This window comes from Oryx dammah, unplaced genomic scaffold, assembly GCF_014754425.2.
Source record: "Oryx dammah isolate SB20612 unplaced genomic scaffold, SCBI_Odam_1.1 HiC_scaffold_13, whole genome shotgun sequence".
Lineage (NCBI taxonomy): Eukaryota > Metazoa > Chordata > Mammalia > Artiodactyla > Bovidae > Oryx > Oryx dammah.
Genome location: NW_024070197.1, coordinates 37,851,122 through 37,878,775, shown reverse-complemented (window position 1 = coordinate 37,878,775; position 27,654 = coordinate 37,851,122). Strand labels below are relative to the sequence as shown.

The 27,654-nt window shown below is 38.0% G+C and overlaps 1 non-coding gene across 1 annotated transcript; it reads left to right on the top strand.

Annotated features, from left to right (window-relative positions):
- The first annotated feature begins 7,712 nt into the window (after positions 1–7,712).
- TRNAG-CCC lies at positions 7,713–7,785 on the top strand. The gene has a single exon. It is a non-coding gene; the product is annotated as a tRNA-Gly (tRNA).
- The last annotated feature ends 19,869 nt before the right edge of the window (positions 7,786–27,654 follow it).

Here is a 27,654-nt window from a genome sequence, read left to right as displayed (position 1 = left end):
TTAACCTTGGGAAATGTGATAGAAATTCTGGATAGTCAAAACCTGCCAGCACATTTCCTCAACTGGGATCTACGGTAAAGCTTTATTTAGCTGCGACACAGGAGAAAGATGAGCCTCTTATTATCATTTGATGTTTATCATTTCCATTCATCCCTTCTAAGTCCCCTGAACACTGTTACTTTTACTTACAAACAGCAATATTCCATTTGCTGGCAGGACATTGTTTTCCCCACTGAGAATGTCATTAAAAATAAAGGCCTCTGAGAAAGGAGAGCAAATATTAAAGAATAGATGCCCTGATTATTTCCTTCTAGGTGTTTTAGAGCAAGATGCTAAGTTTGACTTTTTTTTATGGTAGAACTTTATTTTCTATTTTGGCTGAAGAAAATCTGTTGTTTGCCTGATTACTTACTTAAAATTAGGGCTGGTGACCGAATAGTGAATAGGCATGTTTAGAAACGACTGGTGACATAACCATTGACATAAATCTTTTAAAAAGTGTATTTGGCAAGACTTCATAATAGACTTGAAACCTTTTGTAGCTTTGATCCAGTAATTTCAGTTCTGGGAATCCATCTTATGGAGAGAATATTATTTATTAAGAGAATGAGCTATTATCATCTCTTTTTAATTCTTCACACAGAATGAATTCAGTCTTACAAATAAGGAAACTGAGGTACAGAGAGTTTTAGCAGGTTTCCAAGATCCCACAGATGGGAAACCAGAGATTCATATGTTCAATACTGGGATCTAACATCACTGTGTGAACACAAAATCACTAAAATCTCAACCCTCTGTGTAATAATGTCCGAAAATATTGTTGTCTCGTACTTATGATGATCCAAAAGTTAAAAACAATATAAGGAGAATGGCTAGGTAAATTATATTATGCAAAGTGTTATAAACAAAGTTTTTTATATTGACAGCTTTAAAAAATAATCCTAACTCTAAATGTATGACAAAACACACTTGTCTAAGCTACAATTAGCAACCAACAAAAACCCCCAAACATCAAAATGTCAATAAGGATTGTATTCATATGTAAGTTGTACAAATATGTTCAAATATTTATCCCAATGCCACCTTGTTTTTTCTATATTTTGTTTTTCTCCATAATGAGTATATTATTGTAGAAATAAAAATGTATTCATTTTAAACATTGACATTTAAAGATATCTGTCAAGGACATTGGAAACATTTATTTTTTAAAGTTAAGGATTTCCTCTACTTTCTTTTATAGGTCATTCCATAGTTGCAAAAAAGAGTGAAAATATTGACTTTCATCCTCATTTTTACTGGTGTTTCAAGAATCATAGGACTTTCTGATACCAGGTCAATGTACTAATCTGTCTGGAAGGTTAGAGAGAACAAATTTCGCTTCAGATCACAGAGATTTAGATTTACTAAAATTTCAGATTATGTACACTTAGTGACATCTGGTGTCACATTTCATGCTAAATATAGGATGTAAAAACTATTTTATCACTTCCACCTTATCAAGCAAGCCAGCGTAAGATCGCGATTGTATCTGTAAACTGCCTACTCAAATTAAGAAATTTAAGAGAAAATGCATTCTTTGGCACTAATTCATAGTAAAATTTGCAAACCCTAATATTTGCCTTAAGAAATGAAGCTGATAGAGCAACCTGATCAATTAGCCAATTTACAGTATGTTTTATTTCAGTTCCATTTAAAAAAAATAACATTTTTTAGGCAGATAATAATCCCTCACCTTGAGTGGCATATCTCTGATCCCCAAGCCTGAGATTAAACTTTGACTCGATGTGTCTCCTGGGCCTGTGTTACAGATCCCATTTCCTCACTCCCCAGTTCTAACCTTATCTCATACTTCTTTCTAGTGTAGAAAGATTTATCCATGAAAAGCTGATCTGTTGCCTGTCCTTAGACCCTCTTGGTGCAGTATTCACTACCCTCTCCCATCAGAAAGTTTACTTTCTCCTTTTGCTTTTCACTTCTGAATTCTATATTTTTTCTGGTATGAATTGTATCTCTATTTTGCTTGCCAGACAAAGTCTTAAAAATATAGATCATTATCCAGTTGAACCTTCTGTGATGGTGGAAATATTCTATATTCATATTGTCAAGTAAGGTAGCCACTGGCCACATGTGGCTGTTGTCTGCTTGAAATGTGACTTGTGCAATTGAGGAACTAAATTTTACATTTTGCTTAATTTTCACTTAAATTGAAATGAGCGCATATAGCTGGTGGCTACCATATGAAACAGTACAGATGAACGTATATTTGTTGAGTAATGGAATCTAATCTATTGTTATGTTTACAGAGAAAATGGAGCAACCGGGGCATTCATGTATTTTCTCATTTCATCCATAATCTCTTTCTTCTATCACCTTTTCACCTTTCTTCTCCTCCTTCCCTTTCAGCAAGGATCTTTAACACTTGGTTGGCCATTGTGGAGATAGGAAATTTTGAGGACACATGTGAGAAATGGTGATTATTTGCTCACAACAATCAAATGGAAGGAATTGACAACGGGAAAAGCTCAAGATTTTCCTTCTCTTTTAATCAACTTCACCTTCTAAGAGGAGGAATTCTATCTGAGGAGAAAATCATGCAAATGTGGCAGGAGGGTCCACTAGGGTATCTAATATTCATGAACCCAGATCAGCTAATAAGTTCTCTTTATTGTGTAAGCTAATTTGAAATTGGTTTCTATATACTAAAAAGTGCTCCCTAATTCAGAAGGTTAGCGTGAAGATCACTGAGAAGCACTAGATGTTGAGAAGCACTGTGCAGAAATTACCTGAAAAGCATTATTTTCTTTTTTCCCCTGAACCTCATCTGATACCAGGCATAGTGATACACTCTTTTACTGGATCAGTTCTTCTAGTGCATGAATCTCATGTTTTTGGAGACAAAAAATGTATCACAGAGCCCATGGTGCTCCCACATGCCCTGCCCTCTGTTTCTCTTAAACACTCTGATACATGTGAGTTGTGTTTGGATCTTTTTGATAGCTTCCTTTGGCTTGATGCCATGTGATAGGCTATACAGTTTGGTGGTTTCTGTGCTGGGCACAGCTGTCAGTGTCTCTTTTCTTCCTTTCAGAGAATCTGATGGTATTGGCAAAACATCAGAAAGCAAGTCAGAGAATAACTGGGGTTTTTCTTTAGCAAAGGAGAAATGGAAATATCATCTCCCAGACCTTCCCTCTACCCCAGCTATTTTTTTGGTCAGTGTCTCCATTTCACTGATGAAAAAAATCAGATTTTTTTTTTCTTTATTTTTCCTATTCACATGTCCCAGTGCACAGGGGGAAGCCAAACTGTCCCATTTTTATTGCATTACTTGCTGTTTTAGCACAATACTGTGCTTGAAGTTATAGCACAAAGAGACAGCTGTTACACAGAAGGCACATGCCTTGCCTGCTGGGAATAAACTCTTTGGATTCATCCCTGAGCCATGGGCTGTGAATCAATTTATTAGTCTCTTCTAAAAGGCAAATGGAAGTGGAAAGAGTGTCCTCTTCAGTTATTCAGTTGACTAATATTTGGCTCATTAATATGGTTTGGAATTGCAGTGCAGCAACCATTGGAAGGAGTGATGTTGAAGCTGAAACTCCAATACTTTGGCCACTTGATGCGAAAAGCTGATTCATTGGAAAAGACCCTGATGCTGGGAAAGATTGAGGGCAGAAGGAGAAGGGGAAAACAGAGGATGAGATGGTTGGATGGCATCACTGACTCCATGGAGATGAGTTTGAGTAAACTCCGGGAGTTGGTGATGGACAGGGAGGCCAGGCGTGCTGTGGTCCATGGGGGTCACAAAGAGTTGGACACGACTGAGCGACTGAACTGAACTGAACTGAACCAAGTTGAGATCAGTCTGTGCCATGCTGTGCTCGGTTGTGTCCGACTCTGCGACGCTATGGCCTGTAACCCACCAGGCTCCTCTGTCCAAGGTATTTTATGGGCAAGAATACTCGAGTGGATTGCCATGTCCTTCTCTAGGGGATCTTCCTGACCCAGGGATCTAACCCACATCTCCTGTGTCTCCTACATTGCAGGCTGATTCTTCACCTGCTGGGTCATTGGGGAAGCCCTTGAAATCAGTCTGCTTAATAGCAAAGGGCAGAATATTGAAAGGTCACAAAAAGGGAGAAGGAGAGATGCTATGTGAGATCGAGAGGGGATAAATGTAAAAGTTCTTTAAGTAAATAAGAAATGAATGATTAGGATGGGGGAAATAAGCTTTATAAATGGCCAAAAAAGCCATTGGAATGCTTGTTGAATGCTCAATATAATAGATGTTAATAAAAAAGGCAAACAATCTAATATGTCCTTGAACAATGTTGGTAGATAAGTAAGGTCCATAATGTTGATAGTAGTGAAATGGGGTTCACTTTACTATTGGTGATACTCAAAGTTTAGTTTGAACTCTACTCAGTGCTAAGTGATTTGCTAACATAATCTTATTTACTCACTATGATAATTTTAGGAAATATTGTTAATCCCATTTTACATATGAGTTAACTGAGACTCAAAGTAGATGAAAACCTGACCATGCTCATAAAGAGTTGGATTCAAACCTAGGAGTGTCTGAACCCAAGCTTATTGCCTTAACCCACACCTTGACACCATTCTGGAATGGCAAGCCTGCGAGTGGACATTGACTAACAATGCACAACTGGCTTTCTTTAGCCAACAAGCTCTAAACATGAGCCTCATAATCTCCAACACATTTCCTATCCTTTATCTTGTCTCTCTACTTTATGAGCTTCCCCTTTTCTTGGCTTCTTTTGCTGCCTTACTCTATGGTCTTACATAGACATGGGGAAGACACACTTGGGTGCTCAGAGTAAGGGCAGGTCATTGCAAAGTACTTTAAAGAGTCAAATAGATGGAAAGATGGAGGGAGAGTTAGAAAAAACTGGTAAGAAAAAACTGGTAAGAGCTTGATTTATGTAGAAGTAGAGGGAAGACCAAGCTATTTGAAGTGAGTAAATAATGATAAAGTTTTTGGAAAAGTATTTTAAGTAACAAATTCCTTTTCTTGGTTTTATTTGCTGTAAATGAATATTGGCTATTTTATGGGCATTAATAACTACTCAGGAATTTAAAATAACACTGTGCCATCTAAAATTAGTGTTCTTAAAGTATTTTTCAATATTTTATTAAAATGAAGACATACCATGTCTTAGAGCAGTTCTGCTGGAAGCAATTTGGGAAGAAGTAGCCCAGGGTTTTTTTCTTTATTGTAATTGTTTTATTAGAAGAGGTTGACCTCTTATTTTAGAAGCAAACTGTTCAGTTTTCTCTACTTCCATTTCTTTATCTCTAAAAGAGTAAATGTTGGCAACTTTCAGAGTAGTTTGATTTCAGATGAATGTCCTGAGGCTTTGGAACTGAAGTTAAAAAGGATTTCTGTGGGTCAAAGATCCTGTTAGTAATATTTTTGTGTCTTTTAAAAATTGAGGTAAAATTCACATAACATAAAGCTCACCATATTAACCATTTTAAAGTGTACAGTTGTTTGGCTTTTGGCACATTCACAGTGTTGCACAACCGTCATCACCAGTTAATCCCAGAATATTTTCATCAGCCCAGAAAGAAACCCTGTACCCTTTCCCAGCTTCCCTCTTGCTCGCAGCCCCTGGAAACAACCCATTTATATGCTATTCATATAAATGGGATCATAGCATATGTGATCTTTTGTGCCCAGTTTCTTTTACTTAGCATAACGTTTTCAAGGTTTAACCATGTTGAAGCATGTAGTTTTGTGTTTTAATAGCTTGAAAAAGTCCAGATTTCCAATAAAGTTTGAGAGCTAATGGCATTAACTTTCATGTAACCTTGGATATACTTAAGGAGTTTTATTATTTCTTTCATAACACCTGTCTGCATCCAAGACATCTCTTACGATGGGTTGGTGCCCCCCTCCTTTTGACCTCCAAGAAGCTCTTTCTGTGCAAGTGTAGTCAGGAAGGTCTCCTTGACTTCAAAAATGAGAAATAAATGGTCTTTTATCTGAGCAGGGCTCAGCTCTTCTCTTGCTCCTGCTATGTTGGAGTATCTGTCCACAGGGGATGACCTCTGGCTACTTAGCCTGAGGCCCATCTATTGCCTGCCTCAATATTTAAACGCACTATAATGATGTATCATAGTAAGGGACCGCAGTATATGCAGGATTAGGAATCGTGAACAAAGAGTATGCTCTGTGTAGAGGGCAGGCTGGCATCCTGTGGGCTCCTGTCATCCTTTCATAGATAACAAGCCAGAGGGGAAAGAAAAAGCCAGAGGCAGGTCACATGATTCACTCAGGGGCACCTTGCTGTTTGTTTTCAGACCTATGACTGACCACTTTTTCCTCTGTCTCTTATCGCTGGCTTTATAGTCCAGCTTTTGTGGGAATATCTCAATATTCATCATTCTGTTTGGTGTAGACATCCCTTTATATTAGTTACTAAGGTGCTCACTCTCTCCTTTAATTGTCCCATTGCAGCTCTGCTCTTTTTACCTTGGAACTGTTCTTCCACCACGTTTTTCTCTGCACATTTTTCTCAAAATAGAGAGTGACATATTTTAGATTCCCCACACATTGATTATTGAATAAATATAATAGCACGTAGTGAAGTGGTTAAAAATGTGTGCTCTGGAGTCTGACAAAGGTCGATATAGTCAAAGCTATAGTTTTTCCAGTAGTCATGTACAGGTATGAGAGTTGAAACATAAGAAGGCTGAGCACCAAAGAATTGTTGCTTTCGAACTGTGGTGCTAGAGAAGACTGTTAAGAGTTCCTTGGACAACAAGGAGATAAAGCCAGTCAGTCCTAAAGGCAATCAACCCTGAATACTCATTGAAAGAACTGACACTGAAGCTGAAACTCCAGTACTTTGGCCACCTGATGTGAAGAACTGACTCACTGGAAAAGACCCTGATGCTGGGAAAGATTAAAGGCAGAGAAGGGGACGACAGAGGATGAGATGGTTGGATGGCATCACTGACTCGATGGACATGAGTTTGAGCAAACCCTGGGATAAATTATGCTGTGTCAGAAACTTCCCAAAGCCCTTTATAAATATTACCCTCTTTAGTCATTTAAATGACCTTATGAGAGAATACACTTATCCACATCTTAACAAATAAGGAAACTGAAGCACAGAGACACTATGAATCTATCGTGATGAAGTAAGTGACATGGCCGAGAATTTAACTGAGGCAGTTTGGCTCCAGAGCTGTGCTTTTATGCTAATATATATATATATATGCTAATATATATTTATAAAATATAGAATATAATATATATATTTAATGCTAATATATATATGTGTATATATAAATGAAAATTTGGTGAAAAGGCAAATATGGGGAAATAGGACAGATTTTTGCTTAACTAATATTGACCATCATCAATTTGATACCAAAGGGTAAACTAGAATGGAGAACCGAAAAGAAAAATAAAAGTACCTTATAATCAGCAAAGCTAGAGAGTATTTGCCTTAAAAAATAAGTTAAAGGCAATAAACATCTAGGCCCTTTCCCCCAATGCCTTTGAAAGATAGTTAAAATAAAGTTCCAATAATGTTATTTTTAAAAGTGTAGAAAATATTTCCAAAAAGTACTAAGTACTACGTGAGAGTGGATGGTGGCCATTAAGGTAACTGTCCCAGACATCATTGCATGAGAGAATGTCTTCAATACACAATTGCCTTTCCAAGACTTTTTCCTGTACTTTCCTGGTGGTCCAGTGGCTAAGACTCTGTGCTCCCAATGCAGGGGTCCCAGGTTCGACCCCTGGTCAGGGAACTAGATCTGACATGCCTGCAATTACAAGTCTGCATGCCTTAACTCAAGATCCAACATGCTGCAACCAAGACCTGGTGCAGGCAAATAAACAAATAAATAAAAGAATTCTCTGCTGGTTTTCCATCGTCTATCATGCGTTGGGAAAAACCTCTGAGCTTCAAAAATAGGATTAAACCTGCTCTGAAAGTAAGCCCACAATGGAGTCTCTGGCTTTTAACTAGCAATTCTATGCAAACTCTGTTAACTGTCAATGTGTATTACATACAGGGACACAGCAAAATGCCTGTGGCAAGATAGGTGCCTGATATAATTTATCTTTTATTTTGAATTTTAGGAAAAATAACATTTTATTGAAAGAGTAATCAAGCATTGTGATATTTGTACCCTCAACCCCGCTCTGAAATTATATTCTTCCCACCTTTCATGGTAATCTGTCGTTCCATCATTTTAAAAGATTACTAGAAACAAGTTTTATTACAATGTTATACTACTTAATTTTCTTCCCCTACCAGCCCACACCTATATTCTTTCCCTTACATCGTCCTCTCCATATTTATTGCATATTTATCACTCCACCATTTTTAATGTTGTGCTCAAGCCCTGCTTAGTCACAAAAAATATCCCTGACAAGTTCAGGTTCAGGCACAGTTTTCTCTTTAAACTCTTAGCATGGTTATCTAGGTTTCTTAACAATCAAATGAACATGTCTAATGCGGAGCAGAGGAACATGTGGGGAAGAGTTGTAAAGCATAGATGAAAGTGAATATGAAGTAGACTCTTTAGGCTTAGCTCTCATCAAGGAATTAAGACAAATTCATAAAGGAATTTTTTAAAAACAGCACTTGATTTGATTTATACATATGTTACTTGGAGGTCCATTAGATGCCAGAAAGGTAGCACATTTAAAGTTGCTCTTAGGAATTGGCAGGGTAAGCGGGAAACCTAGCTCAACTGAAAGGCAGGAAAAAAAACTAGAGTTTACAGAAAATCAAGTGATACAGGAACAACATGCAGGTGGATGAATGTGGATGCCCTCCTTTTTGTTTGTTGTTAATTCCTTTTACAGGAGCCGTCCTGAGTCTAGTGTTCAGTGTCCACTATTCTTCTTTGTCCTTCACCGTCATTGCACAGTGAATAGAATGTGTGATTCTACATTGACAGGCTCCAAAAAAACCTCAGCTGTGTTGGGTAACTTTGAGCAAATCACCTAACTCCTTTAATCGTGTCCTTTTATTTGCAAGTAAGATAAAAAAGAAAAAGAATTTCTCTTACAGTTTTGGTGTAAATACAATGTCTGCATTGGACCTTCAAATGTTAGATTATTTCTGTATATCAGTCATGATGCCCTCTGGTCCTTTGTGAAAAGTACATGTGTTTAAGAAAAAAGTAAGTAAATTGTGTCATCACTTCCCATATGCTGTCTTATCCCTAGAGAGCTTGCCAGAGCTCTCTGGGAATAAAATTATGTTCTGTTTCTTTTTGCTTTTTCTACCTCAGGGTTCTTTGTACACCATGGATACTCAATATATCTTGTTTGGTGATGACTGACAAACAAGAACAAATTCAATTGCTCTGCTTCAACTTTAAGAAAGATGCTTGCCTCCACTTGAATTCTGCATCCATTAACTGTCCCCTCCCTTCTGGGAGTTGTAGTGAAGCTAAAATCTAAATAGCTGTCTATTTTGCAATTGCTTGCCATATTTGATTTCTGGAAGATATAACAGAGTATATTTCGGGGGAGTGGGGAGAAGGTAAGGTCCTTTATTCTGGTACATTTTTCTCTCCTAACTAACCATTAAGTCATAAGGACTGAGTTAGATTCCATTGCCTTAAAGATCCCTTTTATGCTTTTGGTTCAGCTTAATGAATGTTAAGTCTCAGCATTCTACCTTATACTTTCTTTTACCTTTGCTGCACCTTAGTATTTATTGGACCTACCCATCCGACCACTCAGTTCACTAAAGAAAATGTGATTTCAAAGCTATACGTTCTCTCCACTGAAATCCCATGTCCTGAATGTGAAAAATAATGAGAATTATATGCCCCAGGGGATATATAATTGGGAAAAATAATACCCTTGGATCAGAAACAACTAGCTCCAAATCCTAGCTTTATGACTTACTAGCTGTGCTTCTCAGTTGTTATTGCCCCAAACCTCAGTGCTTAAAAAAAATCATTTTGCTCATGATTTTGTAGGTCAGAAATTTAAGTAGGGTCTGGATGGGAAGTTCTCACTTGAGATCTGTCATGCAGGTGAAGTTGTATGTTGGCTGTTGCAGTCATCTGAAATCTCAGCTGGGCTAGATGTCTAAGATGGCACACTTACATGCTTGTCAGTTGATGTCGGCTCTTGCCTGAAAACTCAGCTATGGCTGTCTACTGGGTCATCTACATGTGACCACTCCAATGAGACAGTCTCAGAGTGGTGGAAATTCATATGTGGTACCTAGCTGTCATCCAAAGAGAATGAGTCAGGAGCTGCATGGCCTTTGTAACCTAGGAAACCATATAGCATCACTTCTGCCATACTCTGTTGGTTAGAGCAGTTAACACATTTCCCAGAAAAATGGAGAGAGGGTATAGACTTGACCTCAAGGTTGCATGATAGAAGAGCATGTGGAGTTATTGGTGTGACTGTCTTTGGAAAATACCATCTGTTGTATCATATGATTTTTATTAAGTTATGCACACACTTTGAGCCTCAATTCCCTCATCCCTAAAATGGTGATAATCCCTAGTAAAGTGTTTAAACTGAGTTGTGTCATCATCAGTTCCAGGCTTAAAGGAAAAAAAAATAAAAAAAAACAAAACTGTTTTATGTAACTAAGACTAAGGAATGTAGAGAAAAAAAAAGTTTGTCCTTTACTCCTCCTGGAGAACCCCAGACCCCTATCTCCTCATCAAGAACCCCAGACCCCTTTCTCTTCCTCAGGGACCCTGGACTTCTTATCAACCGACCTAGGAATTGACTCTCCCACTTGTAGGGAATTTAACAATAATCCAATAGATAGGTACATGTTTGCTAAATATTTTTTCTAAGTTTGACATCTTACATAGTTATTTTGCATCCCCAAATCTAGTCTATCTGCAGACATTTTTGACATTTAGACATGTCTATAAATGCATGTCTCGGCAAAGATAATCCTGAGATTATATCTGCATTTTCATACAGAAAGGACTTTCAAATCCACTGACTTGAATTTATTACAGTGACTGTAATATATCCAAATACTTCAGTTCTCTAATGGAACATTCCCTAACAGACTGTCATATCTAGTGTAGTTAACCATCCAAATTTAATTGTTATTCAAGCAGTGAGACCTAATATTCATTTTCTTGCAAAGAACTTGGCTTTGGTACCTATTGATATATGCCAGGAAAAGGTTATTATTGAAATGGGAAAGGAGTCCTGACTCCCATCCTGGTTGCGGGATGGAGCATTTATATTTTAGGATCATGATTGCTGGATTCATTTTGAGTTTTGAAATTTAAGCTGACCAAGCCCAGGAATTGTGCTTTCAGAAAACAAGCTCCCCACTCCCATTTTCACCTCAATTAGCATCCCCCAGAACCAGCTCTCTTCTTCAGTTATTATTTAGAGGAAAACCAAATGGTGCAAATTTGTAATGATTATTTATGTCATATTTATTTTTTATGAATTATTCAGTGGTTTACCATCCAAATTTAGTTAACATGTTTGCTAATATGAAGGTGGGGAGGACTCAAACCTTCACATTTATTTATCTGATGGACACACCTAACTGAAAATAAAAGGTTATTCATATAAGGGTTCTTTACTGTTATCAACAGGGGGTAGCAGAAAAAGATCACTATTTATTATATTATATTATTATAATACTCATAATTGTCAAGTTGAATAAGACTATAAAGGGAGGAGGCCTGAATAAGAGAAAACTATGCTTTTGTAAAATAATAATGTGGGTCAATTTTTAAATAAGTCATGCAAATATAGATATTCAGAAACTTTCCTCACTGGACTCTCCCATGCAACATACTGAAACTTTGTCACTGCTTATCAAGTAACTATATTTTAGGACCTCCTTTAATAAAACTGGCAGAATCCACCTGAAAATGAGGGAAGGAAGGAGCTGGTGTTTTAAACCTGTAGCTCTGACTGAGCTGATCTCCTTGTAACTGATGTAGATTTGCAGAAATTAGAGTTTGGAGATCCCATCACACTGTGCCCAAGTTTTCTGTTAAGTTTTACAAGTAGTGAAATCATGTCTGAAAGGATCAAAATAGAGAGGAGTATGTTCTACTCTAAAAAATATATATTTAAAAAAGTTTCTTTGCACTTATCTCTAAATTACCAATGGATCGCTTGCTAGAAAGTTTGAAAATTAAAATGAAAGGTATATTAAATAAAAGTGCAAGCTGTAATCCTGTGCATGTTTGGTAATTTGTGGGTATGTGTGTAAATTGTGTTATTGTGGCATAGATCTTAAATGTCATGATTTTTGTAATTTGTATGGAAACACAAAAGACCATGAACAGCCAAAGCAATCTTGAGAAAGAAAAATGGAGCTGGAGGAATCAGAATCCTTGACTTCAGACTATACCACAAAGCTCTGGTCATCAAAACAGTGTGGTACTGGCACAAAAACAGAAGCATAGCCAATGGAACTATGGAGCTACTCTTCAGTGTAACAGGATAGAAAGCACAGAGATAAACCCGTGCACCTATGGTAGCTTAATCTGTGACAAAGGAGGCAAGAATATACAATGGAGAAAAGACAGTCTCTTCAAAACAGGTGCTGGGAAAACTGTACAGGTGCATGTAAACAAATGAAATCCAAACACTCCCTATGACCACTCACAAAAATAAACTCAAAGTGAATTAAAGACCTAAAAGTAAGATCAGATACTATAAAACTCTTAGAGGGAAACATAAGCAGAGAGCTCTTTGACATAAATCACAGCAAGATCTTTTTTGATTCTCCTCCTAGAGGAATGAAAATAAAAGCAAAAATAAGCAAATAGGGCCTAATTAAACTTAAAAGCTTTTGCACAGCAAAGGAAACCATAAACAAGATGAAAAGACAGCCCTCAGAATGGGAGAAAATATTTGCAAATGAAGCAATTGACAAGAGATCAATCTCCCAGATATACAAACAGCTTATGAAGCTCAGTATAAAAAGCAAACAAACAAATGAACAGCCCAATCAAAGCATGGGCAGACGATTTAAATAGACACTTCTCCAAAGAAGACATACAGATGGCTGAAAAGCACATGAAAAGATGCTGAATATTACTTATTAGAAAAATGAAAGTGAAAACTATAATGAGGTATCACCTCACACTTTTCAGAATGGCCATCATAAGAAAATCTACAAACAATAAATGCTGGAGAGGGTGTGGAGGAAAGGGAACCCTCCTCTTACACTGTTGGTGGAAATGTAAACTGGTGCAGCCACTATGGAGAGCAGTATGGAGGTTCCTTAAAAAACTGAAAATAGAGCTACCATATGATCCAGAAATCCCACTCTTGGTTATGTATTTAGAGAAAACCATAATTTGAAAATGTGCATGCATGCATGCATGTTAAGTTGCTTCAGTCATGTCTGACTCTGCAACTCCACGAACTGTTGCCCACCAGGCTTCTCTGTCCATTGATTCTCCAGGCAAGAATACTGAAATGGGTTGCCATGTCCTCCTTCAGGGGATCTTCCCTACCCAGGGATCAAATCTGTGTCTCTTGCATTGGCAAGCAGATTCTTTACCACAGAACCACCAGGGAAACCCACTAAATAACGTTACTCAACCGTAAGAGAGAAGGACATAATGCTATTTGCAGCAACATGGATGGACCTAGAGATTGTCATAATAAGTGAAGTAAGTCAGACAGAGAAAGAGGAATATAATATTGCTTATATGTGAAATCTAGAAACAAGGGTAAAAATGAACTTATCTATGAAACAAAAATAGTTACAGATGTAAAAAACATGAGGGTAAGGGAAGGGAGGGATAAGTTGGAAGATTAGAACTGACATATACACACTAGGATGGGGCTTCCCTGGTGACTCAGTGGTAAAGAATCCCTCTGCATCCCCTCGGTTAAGTTCAGTTCAGTCGCTCAGTCGTGTCCGACTCTTTGCAACCCCATGAATCGCAGCACGCCAGGCCTCCCTGTCCATCACCAACTCCCGGAGTTCACTCAGACTTACGTCCATCGAGTCCGTGATGCCATCCAGCCATCTCATCCTCTGTCATCCCCGTCTCCTCCTGCCCCCAATCCCTCCCAGCATCAGAGACTTTTCCAATGAGTCAACTCTTCGCATGAGGTGGCCAAAGTTCTGGAGTTTCAGCTTTAGCATCAGTCCCTCCAAAGAAATCCCAGGACTGATCTCCTTCAGAATGGACTGGTTGGATCTCCTTGCAGTCCAAGGGACTCTCAAGAGTCTTCTCCAACACCACAGTTCAAAAGCATCAATTCTTCGGTGCCTCAGCCTTCTTCACAGTCCAACTCTCACATCCATACATGACCACAGGAAAAACCATAGCCTTGACTAGATGGACCTTTGTTGGCAAAGTAATGTCTCTGCTTTTGAATATGCTGTCTAGATTGGTCATAACTTTTCTTCCAAGGAGTAAGCGTCTTTTAATTTCATGGCTGCAGTCACCATCTGCAGTGATCTTGGAGCCCCCCAAAATAAAGTCTGACACTGTTTCCACTGTTTCCCCATCTATTTCCCATGAAGTGATGGGACCGGATGCCATGATCTTTGTTTTCTGACCCTGCATCCCCTATGCAGGTTCAATTCCCTAGAGAAGGAAATGGCAACCCGCTCCAGTGTTCTTACTGGGAAAATCCCATGGACAGAGGAGCCTGGCAGGCCACAGTCCATGGGATCACAGAAGCGTCAGACATGACTTAGCAACTAAACAGCAAATATATAGAACAGATAACTAATAAGGACCTATTGTATAGCACAGGGAACTATATTCAATACTTTGTAGTGGCCTGTAATGGGAAAAAATCTAAGAATGAGTGGATGTTATATGTATAACTGACTCACTTTACTGTACACAAACTAACACAACATTGTAAACCAAATATAGTCCAATAAAAATTATAAAAAAATAAGTAAAATGTCATTTTTTTTGACATTTAATAAGATAGAAGAGATCTCTCATCTTCATTGCATTATCTGCCTTCTTGGAATACAAATCCCAAATGGCAAGTTTAGGAAAGCTTTCTAGAATGAAATTGTGTTTTGTGAGCCTGGATCATTTATACAAATTGGGCTCAATGCTGTGAGATGCATCTTACCATGATAAGATATTTTATTTTCTTCTCCCTAAAACAAAAATCTTAAATTGAAATCACTGAGAATGAGAGGTTGGTTGGGGATATTTTCCAGCTGTTTAGTTTCAAGACAGAAAGGGAAGTGCAGTTTATGGGCAAAAAAGTGAAGAAGGCATTTAAAATTCTGTTTCCTTATGAATGATGTCTCTGGGTCTTAAATGAGTAAGAATATGTTGCCTATTTAATATCCCTGATTTATAATATTAGGATAAAGTAGTCTGTGTCAATCCAAATTATCTTGTCCCATGATATAGCAAGAATGGTATTACAGTTTCATCATTTTCTTTTGTTAAGAAGTTGTCATACTTATTTGAACGTCTTTTCTGCCAACCATTGTGCTAGGTGCTTTACTTATGTTCTCTCACTTAATTTTTGCAACACTATAATAGCAATTTTTGCAGCTGGCAGTTTAACAGGCTGAATTCTAACACATAAACTCAAGAATAATAATTTCAGGTTTAATTTTCTTCCTAGATTAGTGACACATTACACTTAATTAAATTGTTAAGTTTATCTTAAAATTATGTTTTCTTTCCATGGAAACCATTTCACTTAGAGAAACAGGCACCTCCACTTCTACCTCATGAGTTGCCTATGCAAAGTTTTATTTGTTGACTTGATTGAAACTGTAAGCATATGAAAGCCTTGGCTAGAACTGGTCCTATGTGAATTGAGAGAAACATAGAATGCAAAGCTTTCCAAAGAAGTGTAATCAATTTTAGAGGCAATTAATACAATTGGACTAGAAATTAGCCTGGGAAGATTGAGCAATACCAAAACAATAATTATAGCTCTGTGTACTCACAATGTGTTTAGTGATATTAAATATATTATTGCTAATTATCATAAAGCCCTTGAAAGTTAGGTATTGTTATTCTCATCATATAGATAAAAAATGTCCTACAGGGATCAAGAATTTTGTTCGAGGTCACACAATTGGTAATAAATTTAGCTAGCAGTATATTGGCACCCCACTCCAGTGCTCTTGCCTGGAAAATCCCATGGACGGAGGAGCCTGGTAGGCTGCAGTCCATGGGGTTGCTAAGAGTCAGACACGACTGAGCGACTCCACTTTCACTTTTCACTTTCATGCATTGGAGAAGGAAATGGCAACCCACTCCAGTGTTCTTGCCTGCAGAATCCCAGGGACGGGGGAGCCTGGTGGGCTGCTATCTATGGGGTTACACAGAGTCGGACATGATTGAAGCGACTTAGCAGCAGTAGCAGCAGCATATAGCTTCAAGGATCCTTTACTATCTCTTGTGTTTGTCTCCTCTTCTTTCATTGGTTATTAATGGGAACATTTATTTTAAAAATAGAGATAATCCAGTCTTAATATTTGACATATTTCAAAAACACAGATAGACTGAGGATGAGAGAATCAATTCAATTTACCAAAACTCTGTTCAATGTGAAAATGGTAAAAGAAAAATCCAGTGATATTACAACTAGTTCCATTAAGAGAAGTAAAGATTCAAGAGAGATTAAAGTTGTAATTTGGCAGTTGTAACACCAACACAGATGAAATCTAGTCTCTATGTAACTTTATGCCTTGCATTATTTGATTTGCCATCTATTTTGATTAAATTACATCAAATAATTGCCAAATCTCCTCTTCAGTGTATGCTGCACAGACAGCTCAAGAGATAAGATGACAAGTAAAGCACTGAAGATAAATGATTGGATTTGGTTCCTACCCTGTCCATGAAGCAATCTGATTAACTGTGTAGAACATTTCTGCTTTTGTGATCACTGGGTTGGTCCTGGTGAAAGCTGCTGTATTGTCCATGGAATTCTCCAGGATAGAATTCTGGAGTGGGTAGCCTTTCCATTCTCCAGGGGATCTTCCCAACCAGGATTTGAAGCCAGGTCTCCTGCATTGCAGGCAGATTCTTTACCAGCTGAGCCACCAGGAAAACCCAAGCATACTGGAGTGGGTAGCCTGTCCCTTCCAGGAGCGGTGCTAGAAACACAATACAAACTCCTACAGGATATGTGCAGTTAATACAAATACTTGAAACATGTTGATGCAATGAATAGGTATTAAGCTGTAGGTACTGTGACTGAGCATCACAACTGCTTATTTACATTGCATTGTAGAACATGATGTGGCATAAATGCCATGCACCATCTTTTTTTTTTTTTTTTAAAGTATCCTGAGGAATGTTGCCAAACCATGCGTTTTAAATTGGATTACTCTAGAAGCAGACCTATGACAATAAGCACCTGGAAGGTGATTCCAGGAGGTACCAGTAGGGAAGGGCAAAAGTGAGGGAAAGGAGAAAATATAGGGTGCACAAATCAAATGATTACTGTTAGGAGTCCTTGGATTAATCTCACTAAGAAACTCTGGATGATGTTGCTGAGTAACCCTCAAAGCTACCTGCCCCGCCCCCCCGCCCCCCAAGATCTGAGAATACGAAGTTATTTTCCTCTAAATCCTGTTGTCATTCATTGAGGGCTGTTTCTAGTGATATTACAGACTTAATAGCACTAACGGCTTACCTGTGTGGGTCAAGAATCTTTGTGCAATGAGAAAAATCTTTGGGCAGAGAGTTGCACGTATTTGGCATAAAATGCCTTTGGAGAGTAAGAAGCCAAGAAGTGATGGCCCAGGGCTCAGGAATAGGGCACCAACTATATCTGAAAGTCAGGTATTGTTACTCCTCTGACACATAGGTAATGTCTAGTAAGTCTTTTATTTGTTATATATTTATTCAAATATGTTACGTTTCAAAATTTACTAAGAACTTACCCATCTCCTGCCCCCAGTGAGCTGAATTAGGTTCTGGGAGATTAAAAGCAAAGAAGAAACATTATCTATCTATAAAAAATCACCAGCTATAATAGTCCAAAGTTCCTTGGTGGCTCAATTGGCAAAGAATCTGCCTGCCATGCAGGAGATGCTCATTTGATCCCTGGGTTTGGAAGATTCCCTGGAGAAGGAAATGGCAACCCACTCCAGTGTTCTTGCCTGGGAAATCCCATGGACAGAGGAGCCACAGTCCATGGGGTCGCAAGAATCAGATACAATTTAGTGACCAAACCACTACCACACCTAGAATAGCTGCTCTTTTTTTTTTTTCATTCTTCTGTCACATGATCTGAATTAATTTGAACCAAATAAGTGGTAGGGTAGTGTTTTAGACAATGGCAACATGTCACATCACCAGTATGATTTCTTGAATCAAGGGCAAAGAGTTACTGTTACTTTCCCATTGAATACTGTATTACATTCTCTTTCTCCTTTTTAAAAATTACATTCAGAAAAACGTATTTTTCCCTGACTTTAAACTCCTATGCAATTATTGCACCCTTGTTGACATTTCAGTGTTACATCCACGTACCCCAAAGAATAATTACAAAAATACAATGTGAAAAAAGAGAAACATCATTGTTTTAATTGGTGGGGATTAATCAAATCATAAACCCACTACATATTAACCTCAATGAACTGTTTCAGACTCTCACCTCCAAAGTTGATAGAAAGGTAACCTGAGCTTTCCTGTGAGGGCTGTTCATATCCATTAATTGTTACAATACAAGATACACGGGGTCTCAGCTGGTTGCCATTTCTTCTGTATTTGAAATGTGCTTCTCAGCAGAGATCCGAGAACACCGTTGGGACTCATTTGAGTCTGACTTTCACATTAATTTTGCTGTGCTGTGAAGAGCAAAGGCAAAATCAATGTCCATCAGTGATTATTCAAGTTAAAATATCTAGTGATATTGAATACCAATGGCAGCACCAGGCATAAAATTTACTTAAGGTTTGTTGAGTTGACAGCCATTTATTCCAGTCTGGCTTCATTTTCCATGTTGCACATATTTTTTAGGAAAATAAAACAGTTACAAGGAAAAAAAATAAATTCTACTTACTGACTCAATTTGCCAAAAACCAGATTTATTTCAAAATTGTAGGGAAGAATTAAAGTTGTAGGATTTTATAAACCTAACTAAGAATAATATCTTTCCAACTGGCAGAAGCCAAATATTTCAGAATGCATATTGACACAAAACCACGTGGCTCAATTAAATTTTCATAATGAAGGTTCTTTGTAACTTGTGACTGAGCATGAAAAAAAGAAGAGCCTAGAGCTATTTCTTGGTTCTTGAATAAATATTCTTAAGCTAAACACATGCTCATGGCAAAAGAGTAATAACACATCTGGGTTTAAAAGTTTGTTTCAACTGTTAGGTTGAAATTCAGATATGTTCTCAATGCTATGTTATGCTTTTGAAAAAATTACAAATGGAAAACAAAGAATAATACTGGGGCTTCCCTGGAGGTCCAGTGGCTAAGACTCTGCGCTTCCATTGCAGGGGGTTAGGGTTCATTCCCTCTCATGGAATGAAGATCCCACATGCCAAATGGCATGGCCAAAAAATAAAATAAAATAAGAATAATAAAGCAAGAAAATATTAAAACCTTCTTTTATTTTGTCATGCCTGATGCTCCAGTGCAACATTTTGGTTAAGTGATGGTAGAAGACGGATGGGAGGAGAGTCTGCAATCGGTGCTTGGGCCACTAGCAACTTCCGAGGCATTCTTTCCTGTCACTTTAGTGGATCAGATCATCACATGCATCATTTCCGTCCTTTCCATTTGCTCATTCCACACTGTTGCACAGGAGAGAAAAAGAAGAACACCCCCAAACATTCAGGCTTTTCTTTGTCTTTCTGACAGCAAACAATCGGTCTGAGTGGTCTGTGTGCTCAGTGGCTATTTTGTCTCAGTGTGTGCAATACTTGGCGTCTCGTTTGAGCATCATCTTCCAGGATACAGAGTCCAAGGATTCTCTTCCATTTTTACTCCACTGTATTTTGTAATTTCACATGAGAAGTTTAGAACTTAACCCTGAGGAATATTTGCTTCCGTTTGTTCAGGTGACTGGCTCCAGGGGGCCAGGTGCAGTGTGCTGAAACAGAGGAAGCTTTATCCTTTTCACATTATCTCCTTTCAAGAGCCTGATGTTCGACTTGATTTCTAGGTTGATGCGGTAGGGATGACGATGAACTAGAATGGGTGATTCTGAGGTCATGGGAGAAAATCTGAAGTTTAGGAACTCTGGTCTGTTTCAAGATCAGTGTATACCTGTCATATGTTACATCTAAGCCTTCCCTGGGGCCGTTATTCCTTCAGAGCATATGATATATATGGCTGTTGTTGTTATTTAGTCACTTTGTCATGTCCAACTTTTTGTCACTGCATGGACTGTAGCCTGCCAGGCTCTTCTGTCCATGGGATTTCCCAGGCAAGAATACTACAGTGGGCCGCATTTCCTTCTCCAGAGGATCCTCCCAACCCGAGGATTGAACCCATGTCTCCTGCAAGTTTCCTGCATTTCAGCTGGATTCCTACCACTAAGCCACTGGGAAAGCTCTGTATTTGGCTATAGAACCCATTTATTTGGTGCACATGCGCTCGAGTAAGAAAATAGCAGTAGATGATGGAAAGGGCCCAGATTACCAGGCATAGTGTAGTGTTTAGGAGACAGGCACTTGGGGATGTATGCTCAGTTGATACTGAGATGAATGAAATAATACTCTGCCTTCAAAGAGTTCACAACACTGTGAGGGAAACAAGCAAGTGCTAAAATAGCGATCGCTTAGAATAACAAGGTAATGACAACTGCTACTTATGATAAAGAGAGAAGAAATGAATTCTTAGATTTCCCAAAGCCTAGGAGACTTGACTTTGGGGAATGAAGTGGAAATATGCCAGAAAATGGCAGCCTCCTTTCACACGGCTGCATTTAAAGGCTAGACCTTCAGCCTCTGTATTCTTCTTAGAAAAAATTATGACCCAAGGACTGAAGTTGTTGCTAGGTAGATTCCTGGGTAAGTTTAAAGTCAAGGTTTAAAATAAATAAATAAATAAAAATAAAGTCAAGGTTTAAAGGGGTGAGATGAGCAACCTATACACTATTAAGTTTTATTCTACACACTATGAATTCAGTACATCTTTTTGGAAAAAGTATATTTTTTGCCTTCTATGCTTCATTGTCAGTTAGGGCATGGGGCAAGTTTATTTTTATTATTTGATTTTCATACCTAGCACAGCACCTGGAATAAAGAGAAGGCTCCATAAACATGTAGTCACTGAATAAATAAGAGCCAAGGGGAGACAGTTTATGTCTGGGAATTCACATCTCAGTTTTGTTGTTAATTATTCTCATAACCTTGCCAATCTGCTTCAGCAACTTCGGTTTTCATTATGTGTAAAATGAGGGGTACAACTATTTGTGTCCCAAGTAGGAGCACTATTCAATAATTTATTGCATTCATTTTGCCTGTTCTTGGAATTCAGTATAAATAGAATCATACAGTTTGAACTCCTTTGTCCCTGACTTTTTTCTCAAAATGAAATTTTGAGATTCATCTGTGTTGCTGATGTATCAATAGTTTGCTACTTCTTAAAATTGCAAAATAGTGTTTCATTGTATTAATAAACCATAATATATCAAACTGTGTGAATATGCTATTCATACAATGTAAAGCAGTGTATGAGTCAATCAATAATTCATACAATGTATATTCATGTATGAATATGCCATTCTCCTGTTTTGAACATTTGAGTTGCTTCCCACTTCTTAGCTATCATATATAAATCTGTTCTAAATGTAAATATATATATGTATATATATATGTCTGTGTGTTTGCATATTTTGTAAGTCTCTAAATGCTTCCTCAACGTACTTTTGTCTGGCTCCCAAAAATTCAGTCTGTTTGATATTGGAGATATTTACCCTGCAACCTCCATTGCCACACAAACATACAGACAATGTCTGTTCCTTTCTCTGAGTTTGTCCAGATCAAATTTGAATACATGGACTCTCCATCAATTAAACAAGTAGACACGATTACTCTTCACTCAAGATATATTCTGCAGGAGAAACACTGCGTGTGTTCAGCAAAGATAAGCTTCTTCTTGTGACAGCTTCTATCAGGCCCTCATCAGATAGCTCTATCTTCTTGTCATTGCTGTCAGTTATTGATGGTTCAGCATCCAACCTTCTTGGAGAAGCCAAAAGTAGGCTCAGTGGCTGGCATACAATGTTTATATGGAAACCGATGTCAGTTTCTGACTTTGGACACTCCAACGGTTTCTTTGTGGAGTCTTACTACAGAACAGAAAAACCATGCCACCAAAAATGCCCCCTGGCTATGGTCTCATAGATCAGAATAAGCATGAAGTGTAACTGTTCCTCCAATAGCTATCAAGAAAAGAGGGAGTGAAAAGGTAGACAATTGTCTAGAATTCAAATGACTGGTAAGCTTTGAAGTAGGCTGATTGATTGTTATATCATTCTGAACTATAGATTGATATAATGAGAGGGTGGATCATTGGAATTTAAGATAAGGTATCATCTATAGGCCAGAATAACCACTGTAGATTAATATTATTATGTTGTCTTGATTTTTTCTTGAGATCATTCTCTGATATCCTCTACATTAGAAACCCATTCATATTCTTGGTTCCAGAGAAGTTTGGGGGGACAAAAAGTAGGGAGGGTATAACATCTAAATTCTTTACACATATCAATGTTTAGCACATATATATCCCCCTCATCATACATGGGTATTCATGCAGAAGTTAAAAATTTGCCAAGTGTCTGTAACTTTCTGTTACTGACCACAATGAAGTGGGCAACATGGTTGCTGAAGTCTGTGCCAAGTATGAACTTGTTTATTTTTGATCCTTTATTTTCCTCTTTGTTTCCTCAGATATGTGTTAATTAGTCAGTGCAAAGTCAAATAAAATCACAAGGGAAACCCATGTAGTTGACTGTTATTAGCATGTCCAGATAGAGGTCTGTCTTCATAACTAAAATATAGGTTCCCATAAAGTAGAAACGTGAGCATAGTAGGGCTTGAAGGAATAGTCTAGCCATGGTGTTCATCTCTATATTATTATTCTTATTCTTCCCATCATCACCTCTCCCCACATCCTTCCAAAGCTGTAGAATTGGAGCAGTCACTATCTGTGAAAACTATAAGCTCCAAGCAGAGGCTGGTAATGCCAAGGCAAGTTTCCCAGTCCTCACTTAGAAAAACACAAAATGACATTGTTAATTGGGGGGTAGATATCTGGAAAGTTGTGCCAATATTCCCTTATCTAACTGGCCTTTCAAAATTGAATGCACCCACTGGAACGGCCAGATCAGATACTGTCAGTCTTCACATTCTGAGGGAGATGATTTCAGGACTTTTCAGTCAGTCTCTGTTCAGCTCCGATTATATCAAATTTAAAAGAAGGTGAAACCAACCACGTTAGTTTCATTCCACTTCATTGACTGATATGTGAACTCCATTATGACAATCTCCTTTATTTTTCATCTAGAAATTTTCATCAGACTCAAGGCAGAGCTAATCAGTTCCTAGACAAAGCAGTTAGTTACTGTGAGACTCTAAGATGAAAGACGCTATAAAAATGTATAATGATAATAATTAGAATCATAATATTAATGATAGTGGAATTAACACTTTGACCTTCATCTTCTTCTACAAGTAAAAACATCAGAATCTGAGCATCATCCTAAAGGTAGAGCTGAAAAGGGCTTTTCCACACCTTGTCCTTCTCAAAAGCAATTAATTTTTACATTAGAAAGAATTATTAGAATTCATAATAGTTTTAGAATATAATATTAATTTTCAAGGAAACCCTGGCCAACGATTCAAAATAACTCTTGAAACTTACTAATGACATCATCTTACTATTCTGTAGAGGTAGGTGGAAAATAGTTGGTACTTCATTTGAGTTTTTTGATAAATAAATGAACAAGCAATGATGAAAGTATCGAGTACATACTCTATAGTAGCATTTAAGTGCCTAAAAGGTTTGCTGTTAGCATTCACATTGTGGCAAATTTGGAAGACAAATATTAAAATACATTACAAAAGAAAAATAATCATAACCTAATTTACTATTCAGAAGAAACCGACAAGATGGCTCATTTCCTTCTAGCCTTCTTTTTCCTAAACATATTAAAAGTAATAAAAATAACTGTGATAAACTCAGTACATTTTTCTATACTGCTTATTCTAGTTAACCAGTCTTCAATTGTTAACTTAGTTCTTTGGATTCTAAGGATCAGAAACCAATTCAGTTCACGTAAAGGAAGCAAGACAACCAACAAAAAACCAGCAAAGGAGGTTTTGCATTCTTGACTGGCAGCTTTGACCTGGATTTGGAACTGAGAGCTGTTAGAGGTTGGGGAAGCACTAGTCAGTTTTTCTCTCTCTGTCTTAACTTTCCATTCTATGCCTTCTCTTCTTTCTGTGAGTCTTCTCTTTTCCTTTCATCACCTGGCTCATCCTTGTGATGGTCTCTAGAAAAAGGCCCAGAAGAAGCCAGTCTGGTTGGCACGCTTATTTATCATTTCCCTCACTGAGTAAGAGAGAGATACCACTTGTATGCCATCTTCTAGCTATTTATGGCCCCCCCAGGATCAGACTGCCTCTCCAGTTCAGATTGCCTGATGTGATTTCATTAAGTGAATATGTTTGGCCAAGGCACTTTCTACTAAAAGACAAATTGAATGGATATGTTCAGTATATATCATGTATCAGGCCATTGCAAACTTTTTATTAACATTTGTTCATTCAGCAAATATTTATTGAGTATCAACCATGTGCCAGCATTGCTGTAGGTGCTGAGGATACGTCAATAAATACACAAGAATCTTGATTTTCATGGGCCTGAGATTCTACCAGGCAGAGACCAATAGTAAACAGAATGAATGAATGAGTGAATAAATAAATAAATAACTTAGTGTGTTAGATTGTGATGAGTGCTAAGGAGAAAAATAAAATAGGGTAAGACACTGTGGAGGAAAAAAGGAGGAAGAAAAAGTGCCTACATTGGTGAGGGTGGGGCTGTTGTTTGCAGTTATAGGTTGGTCAGGAAAGTGTTCTATGAGATGAAATTTGACTCAAGATTTGAAGAAGATAAAAGAGTGAGCCATATAATTTAAATTATATTTTTATTGCTTTTATTATAATGATAAATATAACATAATATAATATAATGTAATATACCTTTGTACCAATTATTAAAATTCATTAAACAGTTTGGTTCCCAGGACCATTCTAAGCATGCTCTGCCTGTTTCTCAAATCTCAGACCACCTTTCTGAGTTAGGTACTGTTACTCCTATTTCACAGACTTCCCAGGTGGCGCTAGTGGTAAAGAATGTGTCTGCCAATGCAGGAGACATAAGAGATGCGGGTTTGATCCCTGGGTCGGGAAGATCCTCTGGAGGAGGGTATGGCAACCTACTCCAGTATTCTTGCCTGGAAAATCCCATGGACAGAGGAGCCTGGTGGGCTATGGTTCATGGGATCACAAAGGGTCAGACACTGATATGACTTAGCACTCATGCACTCCTATTTCACAGAGGAGGAACTGAAGCAGAAACAGGTTTGGCTGCTTGCCTGTCTTCAAGTTAGTAAATGAAAGAGCTTGAATTTAATGGATTCTGGAGCCCTGCTCTTACATACTACTGCTGCTCTTCCAGTGACATACTATACTATTCATTTTTAAAAACTTTTTGTTTTGTGTTGGGATATAGCTGATTAACAATGTTGTGGTAGTTTCTGGTGAACAGTGAAGGGACCCAGCCATGCCTATACATGTATCCATTCTCCCTCAAATTCCCCTCCCATCCAAGTTGCTACATAACATTGAGCAGAGTTCCATGTGCTATCCAGATCTTTGTTTGTCATTGTAAAGCAATTATCACCCAATTAAAAAATAAATAAGATGTTTTAGAAGAAGAGAAAAGAAGATTTCAAGAGGAGATGAAGGGCAGCTTAGCTTAGTTACCAGAGATGAACAATAGGCTGAAACTGAAGGATGGAAGAAAGAGGAAATATTAAGGAGAGGAGAGAAAAGCTGGAAGACAACATACGTGACCAAAAATTTGAGGTTGTCAAATGAACAGTATCCTTCCAATAAAGTGCATTTAATATAATTTGAGAAGAATAAAATATTTATGCAAAAGACAATATATCTGTTTACTGAATTGCAAACAATATTAAAAAAAACTGTATTTACAGAGTTTTTATAGACTTTTAATATATATAAAAAAGGCTGTTGTCTCTGACTTTAAAAGCTGTATATTCAGTTTCATGATACTCTGGTTATATTTGATTCATTTAAAGTATATTTTGAAGGTCTACTCTTTGTATGCCAGTGATATATTAGATAATGGACATTTAGATGTGAATGCTTCAAGTCTTTCTCTCAAGGAGCACACAGTCGGATAGGGTATTTGGAGTATGGTATGAGAAGGTGGAAACATGTTTATTATACAAATCCGTACAAGAATCTCAGAGGAGGGACTTCTTCAGAAGTGCTCAGAAGCTCTTGACAGAGTTGTAATAGGAGTATGTGGCGAGGAGAGAGAGAAAAGCAAATGAGCCTTCAGGCGGCAGATGACAGGTCATGGAAGATTTCCTGGACCAAATTTGAGCTTTACCCCGCAGATGGATGATAAGAAGTCAGAGAAGGGATGACTCTTAACTTCTTAGAGCCTGTTAGGCTGACTAGACATTGGTACATTAGAGGAGGGACACAGAACAGTTCAACAGAGAAGCTACTTCTTTATGCTAAATGAACCTTTGGGGCAAGGGAACAGAGGTGCCCAATTGTTGAATTTCCCTCACCAGTACAGGTAGACATCTTTGGCAGGGTGGGTAGAGGTGGTGTTCTACAAATTAAAAGGTCTACAAATGATACCTCTGAAGCCCAAACTGGTTAAGTGAGACAGGCTGGACTTTGAGGTAAGTTTTATAAAATCACTTACCCTCAGGGCTGAAGGCTGCCCAGTCTATAGACCAGTCTATAAGACCCCATCCTAGAACAAGCTAGGGAGGGGCTTGTTCTCACCCAGACAGGTCAGCTGCTTCTAAGAGGGTGCATCTCAGTATCAGATCATTTCAGAGTTTAAATTGTTCTATAGGTTGAGCCAGAATCCTGTTCAATCTAATATCATACTCACCGGCTTTAGTTCTTTCCTCCTGAAACCCATAGCTCATAACACATTTTGTTCTCCAGGATAAATGTCCCTGGGTCCCTCAGTTATCATGGTGTCCCCTGGTTTTACATTCTCCTTCCATCTTTGTTTCTATGACCTTCCCTATGACTTTCCTCTGGTTTTGTCTTGTTTGGGTCATGTGCCTTTTAAATAGTGAGATCCAGAATAGAAGTTCAAGATGAAAATTTTTACCATCATTGGACATCTTCTCCCAGGTGGGCTTTTGGTCCCTGGATGATAATGCCACAAATATGTGACCCCTGGGAGACCAGTATCCAGAAATCCGGGTAGCAGCAGGGACTCCGTTTTGAAAAGCCCTAGGCAGAGAGGGGACCAGTTATCTCGACCCATTTCAGTGAAAATTGTTATTTCACAGCTTTCTATTGCTGTGAAATAACAATCAGAAGCTGGGATAAGGCATACGACTTCCCCTGCCCAGGTGTCCCAATGGCAGCCCTGCAGAAACCAATTATGCTAATAATATTTTCATACTAAAAAGAAA